General features: G+C 39.9%; 1 long non-coding RNA gene across 2 annotated transcripts in view; it reads left to right on the plus strand.

Moving 5' to 3' along the window:
• Positions 1-12,218, plus strand: part of LOC140712422 (uncharacterized) — a 48,833-nt gene that overhangs the window by 1,380 nt on the left and 35,235 nt on the right. The window lies entirely within an intron of this gene.

Raw genomic sequence — 12,218 nt, forward strand, 5'->3', positions numbered from 1 at the left:
ACATGGCATTAATCTGAAGGGAGAGCTACTGAGGTCTAGAACTGTGCTGTCCAACAGTGTCCTCCCTAGTCACATGTGGCGGCTGAGCATTTGAAATTTGGCTAAAACAAATTGAAATGAGCTATGAGTGAGAAATGCACAACAGATTTTGAAGCCATACAAAAAAAAATGCAAAATATCTCATTAATAATTTTATATTGATTACATGTTGAAGTGTTAATATTTTGGATACGCTGTATTGGGCTAAATACAATATATTTTATTTTATTTATTTATTTATTTATTTTTGAGACGGAGTCTCGCTCTGTCGCTCAGGCTGGAGTGCAGTGGCCGGATCTCAGCTCACTGCAAGCTCCGCCTCCGGGTTTACGCCATTCTCCTGCCTCAGCCTTCCCAGCAGCTGGGACTACAGGCTCCCGCCACCTCGCCGGGCTAGTTTTTTGTATTTTTTAGTAGAGACGGGGTTTCACCATGTTAGCCAGGATGGTCTCCTGACCTCGTGATCCGCCCGTCTCGGCCACCCAAAGTGCTAGGATTACAGGCTTGAGCCACCGCGCCCGGCCAATACATTTTAATGTAACTACTAGAAAAAAATTATACATGTGACTTGCATTTGTGGTTCGTGTTATTTTTCTATTAGCATTGGGCTAGGCAGTAAAACTTGGAGGAGGGGAGGAAGATGCATATTTCTGTCTGTTTATCCTGTACTCCAAATCCAGATAGGAAGGACTGGGGAGTTTTCTTTTGCACTTATCTACATCTTAACAGCCATTTTCAGGGAGCGGGAAAGAATAAAAATCGACCCCGAAAATTATTCAACACCTAGCATAGCCAAAGGGAGACCTAGGAAGCAACTACATTGTATTATGGTGCTGCAAGAAGCATCGTGTAACAAGGTCAGACCGGAATCTGGCTTTGCCCTAGAATTACTTTTTGATCTTAGCAAAACAACAACAAAAAGCCCCACCTATCTTGGCCTTTTAGTGTTCTCAATCTGTAGTGGAGATAATGCCTCTGCCTTACTTTCGAGGGATAAATGAGATGATCCCTGTAAAATGCTTTGAACTCCTCTAAGAAAATTCTTAATAATAGTTACAGGTCAAATCCTGTTACAAAAAAATGCCATCCTTCCCCCACCCCTCCAAATGCAACAAAGACTTTGTGTAGAAAACGATTTCCAAACTCAAGACAGTGGTTTATTAAAAGCAATATTTTATAGATTTCAATGCAGCCAAAGAATTTAAGCCATCTTTTAGAGATCATTATAAAGAAATTTACTTATTCACAGGTATCACACTGTTAGAAGACTATTGAGGCAGGAATACTTAGGTGGCATCATGAGTTCAACATTTATTGATTTTGCTACATTCATGCACTGTGAGCTACTCAGGAAGGAAGACAGATGATATATGGTTCCTGCATTTTGTGTTTAGATTTGTGTTAGAGATGTTTGTAATTTCTTACGGTTTGAGTACCTTTTAACTCATTCAGGATACATAGTAAAGCTGAGTAGTTCATCTATATTCTATCCATTTTTAGTGGAGGCACTAAAACTTCTTTAACCCAACTTAAATTAGAATTAAAATCCATAATCACACAAGTGTAACTTACTTTATTTTCATTAATGGAGAAATTAAAGCATCATTTGAAAACATCAAATCAGCCAGGCACGGTGGCTCACACCTGTAATCCTAGCACTTTGGTAGGCAGGGGCAGGCAGATTGCCTGAGCTCAGTTCAAAACCAGCCTGGACAACATGGTGAAAACCCATCTCTACTAAAAAATACAAAAAAAAAATTAGCTGGGTGTGGCAGCAGGCGCCTGTAGTCCCAGCTACTGGGGAGGCTGAGGCAGGAGAATTGCTTGAATCCGGGAGGCGGAGGTTGCAGCGAGTGGAGATCGTGCTACTGCACTCCAGCCTGGGCGACAGGAAAAAAAAAAGAAAAAAAAAAAAAAAAAAAAGCCATCAAATCATCCTCTTTCACATTCAAACTAGAGATCAGGTAAACTCTTAGCCTAGAATTTGTAATGCAATGATTTCCAAAAAAGTCAACATACTCACTGTGCAGGAAAAAAAGCAAAGCCAAAATGGAAAATTGGCATATAATCTGTTATTTGGTGGTGATGTGTGTCCCTAATTTACCAAACGTGATAAAGAAACAACAAAGAAAAAAACCTTTAGCCTTAGCTCAGAGAAGCAGCTAGAATTTTTCATCAACTCTCCCTTTCCCTGCCCCCAACAAAGAAAAATCCAATTTTGGATGTAAACTAGACTTTTAAAAATTGTATCATAAAATTTACTTTTAAAAATCTTTTTGTGGTATAGTGTCAAAAAAAAAAAAAAAGCGACTGAAAAGATGTGACTGAAAAGATGAGTTTATAATAAAAGTAAATGCATGTCTCCATGGAGGACCTGAATAGCATTTTTCTATCAAAGAAAATAAATATATTAATACTCAGAAAAGAGGAAGTTAGAAAGAGTTTAGTGGCCTTGACCATCTTTTTTTTTTTTTTTTTTTTTTCCCCCGAGACAGAATCTCACTCTGTTGCCCAGGCTGTAGTGCAATGGCGTGATCTCGGCTCACTGAAACCTCCGCCTCCTGGGTTCAAGCAATTCTCCTGCCTCAGCTTCCCATGTAGCTGGGATTATAGGCACCTGCCACCACGCCCAGATAATTTTTGTATTTTTAGTACAGACGAGGTTTCACCATGCTGGCCAGGCTGGTCTTGAACTCCCAACCTCAGGCCATCCACCCACCTTGGCCTCCCAAAGTGCTGGGATTACAGGCATGACCCACCCCGCCCAGCCCAGAACATCTTTAAGTAAAAGTCATCGACTCCCTTGAAGTTCAGATTCAGGAATCATCATGAAATAAGGTAGGGAGGTGAAATCTACCTTTGTTTTCATAAAGCTTTTTTATTTTAAAAAATTAATTTAAGCATTAATAAACTGAAAACATTGAACACAATATTGGCTGGAGGCTGAGGCAGGCCGATCACCTGAGGTCAGGCTGGTCTGCCTGGCCAACATGGTGAAACCCCGTCTCTACTAAAAGTACAAAATAAGCCAGGCGTGGTGCCACGCGCCTGTAATCCCAGCTATTCAGGAGGCTGAGGCCAGAGAATCGTTTAAACCCAGGAGGCAGAGGTTGCAGTGAGCTGAGATTGCACCACTGCACATCAGCCTGAGTGACAGAGCAAGACTCCATCTCAAAAAAAGCCTGAAGACACAATATAAATTTTATAATTTGGTGGGTATTTAGAAACACTAACGTTAATTTACCCTTTTTTTTTTTTTTTTTTTTTTTTTGACAGCATCTCACTTTATGCACCCAGGCTGGAGTGCAGTAGCATGATCTTGGCTCACTGCAGCCTTGACCTCCTGGGCTCAAGCAGTCCTCCCACTTCAACCCCAGAGCAGCTGGGACTACAGGTGCCTGGTTAATTTTTTTATTTTGTTGACGAGGTCTCACCATGTTACCCAGGCTAATAGTTTACTTTTAAAGAGGATTTTAAAGCAGAGATATAGTTATTTATGTTACTGTGTACATGTAAGTGACATGCATAATGGTGATTGTTGCTGTTATAGGTAGCACATTGTATATGTTTAGGATTGTAAAAAGGCTAGAATTTTGTGTTCTGGCCATTCTTATAAACAGAAGACAGAATCACCTATTCACACATTCATTACATTGGTGCCCACATACCCATTGGTTAAACCCTCAGGGCCCCTCAGGAGCTGGCAGATTTAACAGGAAAATTATTCTGAGATGAATGAGAGAGATTATTTTGTGAATGATAGATTTCAATATCATATGTGGGCCCAGATGCTCACCATTATTCCTCTATAATAGCATTGGCTTAAATTTACTGTAAGTACTTACTATATGCCAGCCACTGTTGTAAGAGCTTTCCAGCCAGCCACGGTGGCTCACACCTATAATCCTGGCACTTTGGAAGGCTGAGGTGGGAGGATCGTTGAGCCAAGGAGTTGAAGACCAGCCTCCAGGAGTTCAAGAACAGCCTGGGCAACACAGGAAGATCCTGTCTCTACCAAGTAATTTTTAAAAATTAGCTGGGCATGGTGATGCACATCTGTGGTCCCAGCAACTTCAGAGGCTGAAGTGGGAGGATCAGTTGAGCCTGGGAGGTCAAGGCTGCAATGAGCCATGATCACACCAAGGCACTCCAGCGTGGGCAACAGAGCAAGACCCTGTCTCAAAAAAAAAAAAAAAAAAAAAAAAGGGTTAATCATGTAGACTTTCAAACTCTTAATGCTTTTCATAATATTTTTTCAAAACTTCAAAGGGATTATTAGGAACTAAAGTGTCTTGCAAAAGAACATTTAGCTAAAATTTGGTAATTCCTTCATTTTGTTTCAGCTTCATCTTCTTCAATTTCTTCATTTTGCTTCATCCTCATTTAGTAACTATGTACGGTATGTGTGAGCCTTTTGTGTAAATTTATCTCTCTGTGTATATATGCAAAGGGAAGGTTTGTGGAATAATGTTAATAATGGTTATTTTTAGGTGATAGAATTTTGGGATTTTACTTTGTACTTTTCTGTATTACTTAATTTTTAAATAAGAAGCATGTACACCTTTACAAAATAAAATCTATAAAAAAAGAGTTGCCATGAGTCTATACACCATGCAAAAAGGAATTTGGTGATTTGAAGCCTAGATCATTGCCAGAGTTTTAACCAGCTACCCAAGTTTCCTCAAACCTTATTTAAATAAGGCTGGGTGTGGAGACTCATCCCTGTAATCCCAGCACTTTGGGAGGCTGAGGCAGGAAGATTGCTTGAGCCCAGGAGTTCAAGACCAGCCTGGGCAACATAGTGATATCCCCATCTCTAAAAACTATAAGAATAAATTAGGTAGGTGTGGTGGTGTATACCTGTAGTCCCAGCTACTCGTGAAGCTGAGGCTGGAGGATTACTTGAGCCCAAAATGTTGAGGCTGTAGTGAGCCATGTTCATGCCACTGCACTCCAAACTGGGCAACAGAATGAGACCTTGTCTCAAAAAATACTAAAACTTTAAAAATTAAAATAAAATGTGTTTCATGTAATCGTAAAATAAACAAGTTAAAAGTCTTAGAAAGGAAAAGAAACAAGAAGTCTCACAGTGAATGCTGTATTTGTAAATATTCAAGCTTCTCAAAAATAGAGAAAGAGACTCTAAAATGTTATTTTCAGAAATTATCTATTGGGTTGGTAGTTTATATCTTGAAATACCACCAAGATCTGCTCTGGTTTTATATGAATCCATCTTCTTTGCCATATTCAAAGATAAAATATTTTTACCATCTGTGAAATAATTTCAAGCAAGTGCTATTCAAAAATAGTTATTTTGGCCAGGCGCAGTGGCTCATGCCTGTAATCCCAGCACTTTGGGAGGCTGAGGCGGGCAGATCACGAGGTCAAGAGATCAATACCATCCTGGCCAACATGGTGAAACTCCATCTGTACTGAAAATACAAAAAGTAGCTGGGCATGGTGGTGCACGCTGTAGTCCCAGCTACTCAGCAGGCTGAGGCAGGCGAATCGCTTGAACCCGGGAGGTGGAGGTCGTAGCAAGCCAAGATTGTGCCACTGCACTCCAGCCTGGCGAGAGAGCAAGACTCTGTCTCAAATAAATAAATAAATAGAAATAAAAATAGTTATTTTATGCAGAAGAAAAAAGACGAAGGAAATTGATAAAAAGCTAGAAATGGTTGCTCGTGAGAGGTGTAATTATGGGTAGTTCTATCTGCTGCTGCTTTATACTTTTCTTGCATTTTTAAAGTCTTCTGCAGTGAGTATGTATTACATAGATAATCATTTTTTAAAAGAAAAAAAAAACCTCAGAGGTATTTACACCTACATATAAGAAAGAACTTAATTAAGCTAGTTCATTTTAATATTTTTAAGGGAAGGCTGCACATAGTGACTTTCTTTCAAAGAGTACAATATGGAAAGGGGATGGATTGGGAGGGCAACTCGACAGTGGAGAAGCTTGACAAAAACTACCTCAGCTGGGTGATCAAGGTCAGCATCACTAGTCATAAGTCATATTGATAGTAGGTCTTGGTACAATATGATGAAAATGGCAAGTTCATTAAAACTAGGAAAGCTGGCCGGGCGCGGTGGCTCAAGCCTGTAATCCCAGCACTTTGGGAGGCCGAGACGGGTGGATCACGAGGTCAGGAGATCGAGACCATCCGGCTAACACGGTGAAACCCCGTCTCTACTAAAAAAATACAAACAATTAGCCGGGCGAGGTGGCGGGCGCCTGTAGTCCCAGCTACTCGGGAGGCTGAGGCAGGAGAATGGCGGGAACCCGGGAGGCGGAGCTTGCAGTGAGCCGAGATCGCGCCACTGCACTCCAGCCTGGGCGACAGAGCGAGACTCAGTCTCAAAAAAAAAAAAAAACTAGGAAAGCTGAGAAACTGTCACAGCCAAGAGGAGCCACAGGAGACATGATGACTAAAGGTAACGTATCCTGGATGGGATCCTGGAACAGAAAAGAAAAAGGACATTAGATAAAAACTAAGGAAATTGGATCGGTTTGTTAATAATAACAATCATAGTATTGTAAAATGTGATAATAGGAGTGTATGGAAACTCTCTACTATCTTCACAATTTTTCTGTAAATCTAAAACTGTTCTAAAAAATAAAGTTTTTAAAAGTTTCATCTTAGGATGGGTGCGGTGGCTCATGCCTGTAATCCCAGCACACTGGGGGACTGAGGCGGGCAGATCACTTGAGGTCAGGAGTTGAAGACCACCCTGGCCAACATGGTGAAACTCCATCTCTACAAAAAAGACAAAAATTAGCCAGGTGTGGTAGTGGGCACCTGTAATCCCAGCTACTCAGGAGGCTGAGGCTGGAGGATTGCTGGAGCCCAGGAGTTGGAGGTTACATGAACTATGATCCCGCCACAATGCTCCAGCCTGGACAACAGCTATAAGATATTTTCCAAAGGGTCACACAACATCATTCCAAGACACTGTCCTAATTTTACAACTGAGAAAAATAGAGATTTCCAATCACTAATTTTTATATAAATTATATATGTATATGTGTATGCATTTAAATATATGATATGTAAATGCATAGCTATGTCTACAAAAGTTAAGGATCATGTGTCTATAATGAACAGTAGAGCAAGTAAGGAGGTGGGCAGGTGGGCAGGATAGAATATAAAATGTAATTTTTTTGAGGGGAAGAAAGATCTCCAGGGGTTTTGCCAGTTAGTAATGCTGTTATTAGTATGCAATGGGCTTCTTTGTGTCAACAGTGTACATTCCAAGAGATTTTGAATAAAATAGAGAGCATACCATCAGCATTCAGATCTAAGATTAAATTCCTGTATTGCCATTGCCATGTGACATCAGATTTTATGATTTTTCTAAGCCGGGCGCAGTGACTCACACCTGTAATCCAAGCACTTTGGGAGGCCAAGACAGGCAGATCACTTGAGGTCAGGAGTTTGAGACCATCCGGCTAACACGGTGAAACCCCGTCTCTACTAAAAAATACAAAAAACTAGCCGGGCGAGGTGGCGGGCGCCTGTAGTCCCAGCTACACGGGAGGCTGAGGCAGGAGAATGGCGTGAACCCGGGAGGCGGAGCTTGCAGTGAGCCGAGATCCGGCCACTGCACTCTAGCCCGGGCGACAGAGCAAGACTCCGTCTCAAAAAAAAAAAAAAAAAGATAAAAAAACTTGAAGATGAAGGGAACCACAAAACCTTGTGAATTTTTCATGATCACTCTTACCTTGCCTTCAGATTCTAGTTATTTTTAAAAGTGTAAATAATCAGTCACCACTAAGATAATGTACAAATATGAACTTATGAACAAATATGAACTTCCAAGAAAAGAATGAGAATTAAGTTCTAGAAAAAATTTGCTCCTAAGCATCTTTAGTTTTCTGGAAGAAAGTGCCAGGTTAAATATAAAATTCTTATTTCTGATTCTATTGTTATTACTACTATTTAACAATGCCAAACTTTAAGTAAATTTTTTCATTTGAGACATTTATTACACTGAATGAAACCATAGGATATCATTTATTTATAGTCCTAGGTTTCAAGTCCTGTTAAAAATGTGGAAAAAAATGTGAAAAACACATAGGACAACTTTTCTGGAGTATCGTTCAATTACATTATCTTCAACAGATGGTGGATTGTGTTGTTAAATATAAACACAAGTTTTAATGTGAATGGAACAAGAATAGATCTTAATTTTTTTGTTTTTCACTTTACTAAAAAATGTATACACACATACTCAAAAACATATATACGCACACACATATATACATAATATACACACACCCACCCACCAAGTTAAGAGCAATTATAGTCTTTGGACCAAAATTTTAACTGTTATCCTTTGAGAAACTATGTCACTGTTTCTAAAAATATATACTATAAAATGTGCCTTTTCCCCTTTCTTATAGCAGCTGTTGGAAATATAAATAGATGAATGAGGAAAATCCCCTATGTTTAAAATCCACCATGGAGAGAAAAGCAGGAAGAAGTTCAAGCTAGCCCCTGGGGATTTTCCCAGGTTCAGCAGATTGACCTGGAAACAAGGAGTGCAGCTTGAGCTCTTCTTCCTTTAGCAGCACAAGCACTGGTCAGAGAAATTTCCAAACACATGGAGCTTAGTGAGACCACCTGCTCCTAACACAGGACAATGGCCACTGGACCACCAACTCTGTTGCTTCAAGTCAACACCAGCTCTCCTTCACAACAGATGACATGCTTTCCGCTAGAAGAGTTTCCCAGTAAAAGAGTGAGCAAAGAAACACTGAACTTCACATCTGCAATAGAAGCTGATAAATGAGAAGTGAAATGGACAAATTAAAAAGCTGAAACTGAAGTCAGTCTTATAGTAGAATCAAACAATAATTACATCGATATCAGCCCTGGCAAGACAGAGTTAAGAGCTCAAATTATCTCTTAGCAAGGATATGGGTCTGTAAGTGCTATGTAGCCACTGATGAGTAGAGAGGAATTTTTGCCCAGGTGCTCATGCATTCCTTACACTGCTCAGTAGATACGTGGCACAACCCAGCAACTTTATAATCTCTCAAGATCTCCATCTCTGGCCGGGCTCGGTGGCTCACACCTGTAATCCCAGCACTTTGGGAGGCCAAGGTGGGTGGATGACCTGAGGTCAGGAGTTCAAGACCAGCCTGACCAACAAAGTGAAACCTCATCTCTACTGAAAATACAAAAATCAGCTGGGCATGGTGACGGGCACCTGTAGTCCCAGCTACTTAGGAGGCTAAGACAGGAGAATTGCTTGAACCCGGGAGGCAGAGGTTACAGTGAGCCAAGATTGCACCACTGCACTCCAGCCTAGGCAATGGAGCGAGACTCCATCTCAAAAAAAAAAAAAAAAAAAAAAAGATCTCTATCTCTTGGACCATACAACAGTAGGAGAGGAGCCACAATGGTCAGACCCAATAGCTTGCCTAACTCCTGTAAAAGAGTTGAGGTCAACCAGATGTTGCAATTTTTCTGATTTGAGTCTTTAGTCATGTATGAGATAGCATGTTGGAGTTTAATTAAAGGTGTGTAAAGTAATATTGAATTATATTTTGCAGGGGTAAGAGAATTAAAGTTAATATCAGCTATTAGAAGGAAATTATTGATGCTGTGTGTGTCTTATGTTAACCCATATAAGAAATAAATGAACAACAGAATTTTAAGTGTTTAAGCAGTTATGTCATGACTCAATCTAAGTGGGATCCATGAGGAGACTGAAAGGAAGTAATTGAAAGTCTTGGGCTACACATGGTGGCTCATGCCTATAATCCCAGCCCCTTGGGAGGCCAAGGCGGGTGGATCGCTTAAGCCCAGGAGTTTGAGACTAGCCTAGGCAACATGGCGAAACCCTGTCTCTACTAAAAATTAAAAAATTAGGCTGGGTGTGGTAGCTCACACCTGTAATCCCAGCATTTTGGGAGGCCGAGGCTGGTGGGTCACGAGGTCAAGAGATCGAGACCATCCTGACCAACATGGTGAAACCCCTCTCTACTAAAAATACAAAAATTAGCTGGGCATGGTGGCAGGCGCCTGTAGTCCCAGCTACTTGGGAGGCTGAGGTGGGAGGATCGTCTGAGCCTGGGAGGCAGAAGTTACAGTGAGCAGAGATGGTGTCATTGCCCTCCAGCATGGGTGACAGAGTGAGATCCTGTCTCAAAAAAAAAAAAAGTCTTGGTATCATACGGCTTTCACAATGCTGGTTTTTAAAAACTGTAAACCTGGCCAGACTCGATGGCTCAGGCCTGTAATCCCAGCACTTTGGGAGGCCGAGGCGGGCGGATCACGGGATCAGGAAATCGAGACCATCCTGGCTAACATGGTGAAATCCTGTCTCTACTAAAAATACAAAAAATTAGCCTGGCGTGGTAGCGGGCGCCTGTAGTCCCAGCTACTCGGGAGGCTGAGGCAGGAGAATGGCGTGAACCCGGGAGGCGGAGCTTGCAGTGAGCCGAGATCGTGCCACTGCACTCCAGCCTGGGCGACAGAGCAAGACTCAGTCTCAAAAACAAAACAAAACAACAACAACAAAAACTATAAACCCACATCACTTTTGGTAATTTTTTGAAGTTTTAAAACATTTAGAAAATAAAATTTAAATTATTTTTCAGTAGTCTTCCATGTTATATATGAAATCACTTATTCACAGTATCCAAGATAGAGTCATAAAAACAACCTGAGAAGAAACAAGACACTGACAGAGAATAGGTGTTGGGAACAAATATCTCCCAAACTGTTTAAATAAATCATGGAATATCCGTCGAATAGAATAATCAGCTATGAAAATAATGAGAAAGATTGCACGTATCACTAGAGAAGGATCTCTAATATACATTAAGTGAAAAAAAGAAAAAGCAAAATTCAGAACAGTGTGTATAATATATTGCCATTTGTGGAGGGGAAAACTGTATTTGTGTGCTTTGACTCATGTATACCAAATATCTCTATAAAGGTACCCAAAAACCTAGTACCAGTGTTTGCCTGTAAGGAGGGGAATTTGGGTGGATGGGAGACAGAATTTCTTGTCAATTGTATACTATTTTAAACCTTTTAAATGTTTATTAACTATTTGCATGTATTACCTATCGAAAAGCGTTTCATCTCTAAGGGGACTCTCTAAAAAGTGAAAGGGCATTTTTAGAGCATGTTTTGGGTAAATAGAAGAGTCCATAATGAAAGAAATTGCCCTTATTTTGCAATAGAGAGCTATAGTGCAGAAGGGAGAGTGGGGATTTGCAATGTGTTAACTGGGATATCTGAAGGTAGATAAAAATTCATACCCAGATTGTGAAAATAGGATAATATTGACAAAAGGCAACAGAATAAAATTTGTTCATTGCATTTAAGTAAGCAATGATATGTTAGGAAATGGACTAAACGGGAAGAAAATACTATAACTCAACCAAAAATTATAAAAAGAACAAAAAATTATGGAATAAAGATTCAGAATGTTCTAACATCACAGTAAAATGTATAAATAAATTTTCAAATGAACCCTATCTTATATACATATCAGTAAAAAAATTTTCAATTTCATAGAACCCTGACACACACAAACGCATAAACACCCAAAACACATACACACACATACAGACACTATAAAAAGTCAATGAGACCATTGAGATAATTCTGGACTTTTATGGCTATTTCTTTAATAAAGGACATTCTTTGCATTTTTACTGCCCTAAATTTACCTCTTCAAGTCACAGCAATGCTGATTGAGCTTTTTTCTTTTTCAGTTTTGTTTCTAACCAAATCTTTTGTACATTTCTGGAATTTAAGCCACCTCAGTTACCGCTTATCTATAACACCATTGCTTTGAGGGATTAAAGCAGGTTTTTTGTAATACACTTAGATCGAGTTATCTAAGTTGAGAAGAATATCCTGTTTGAGTTGGGAAATCTTTTTTTATTTTTTATTTTTTATTTATTTATTTTTTGATCTTGAGTTGTTTTGATTTCCCCTGAGAGCAGTAATCTTCAGCAAGTGATATTTCTAAAAACCCCCAAACACACCACAAAACATTCCAAGTGATTTTAACTCCTGAATGAGGTTGGGCTACCTGAGTGATTCTCTCTCTTCTCTTCTTTGGCAGAAAGGATTAGAAACCTCCACAGAACTTGCTCTCTATTAAAGTGGAGTGCTGTGCATTCATTGGCAAGAGGTGAATTGTTTTCAGAT

The sequence above is a fragment of the Chlorocebus sabaeus genome, chromosome 9 (genome assembly GCF_047675955.1).
Source record: "Chlorocebus sabaeus isolate Y175 chromosome 9, mChlSab1.0.hap1, whole genome shotgun sequence".
Lineage (NCBI taxonomy): Eukaryota > Metazoa > Chordata > Mammalia > Primates > Cercopithecidae > Chlorocebus > Chlorocebus sabaeus.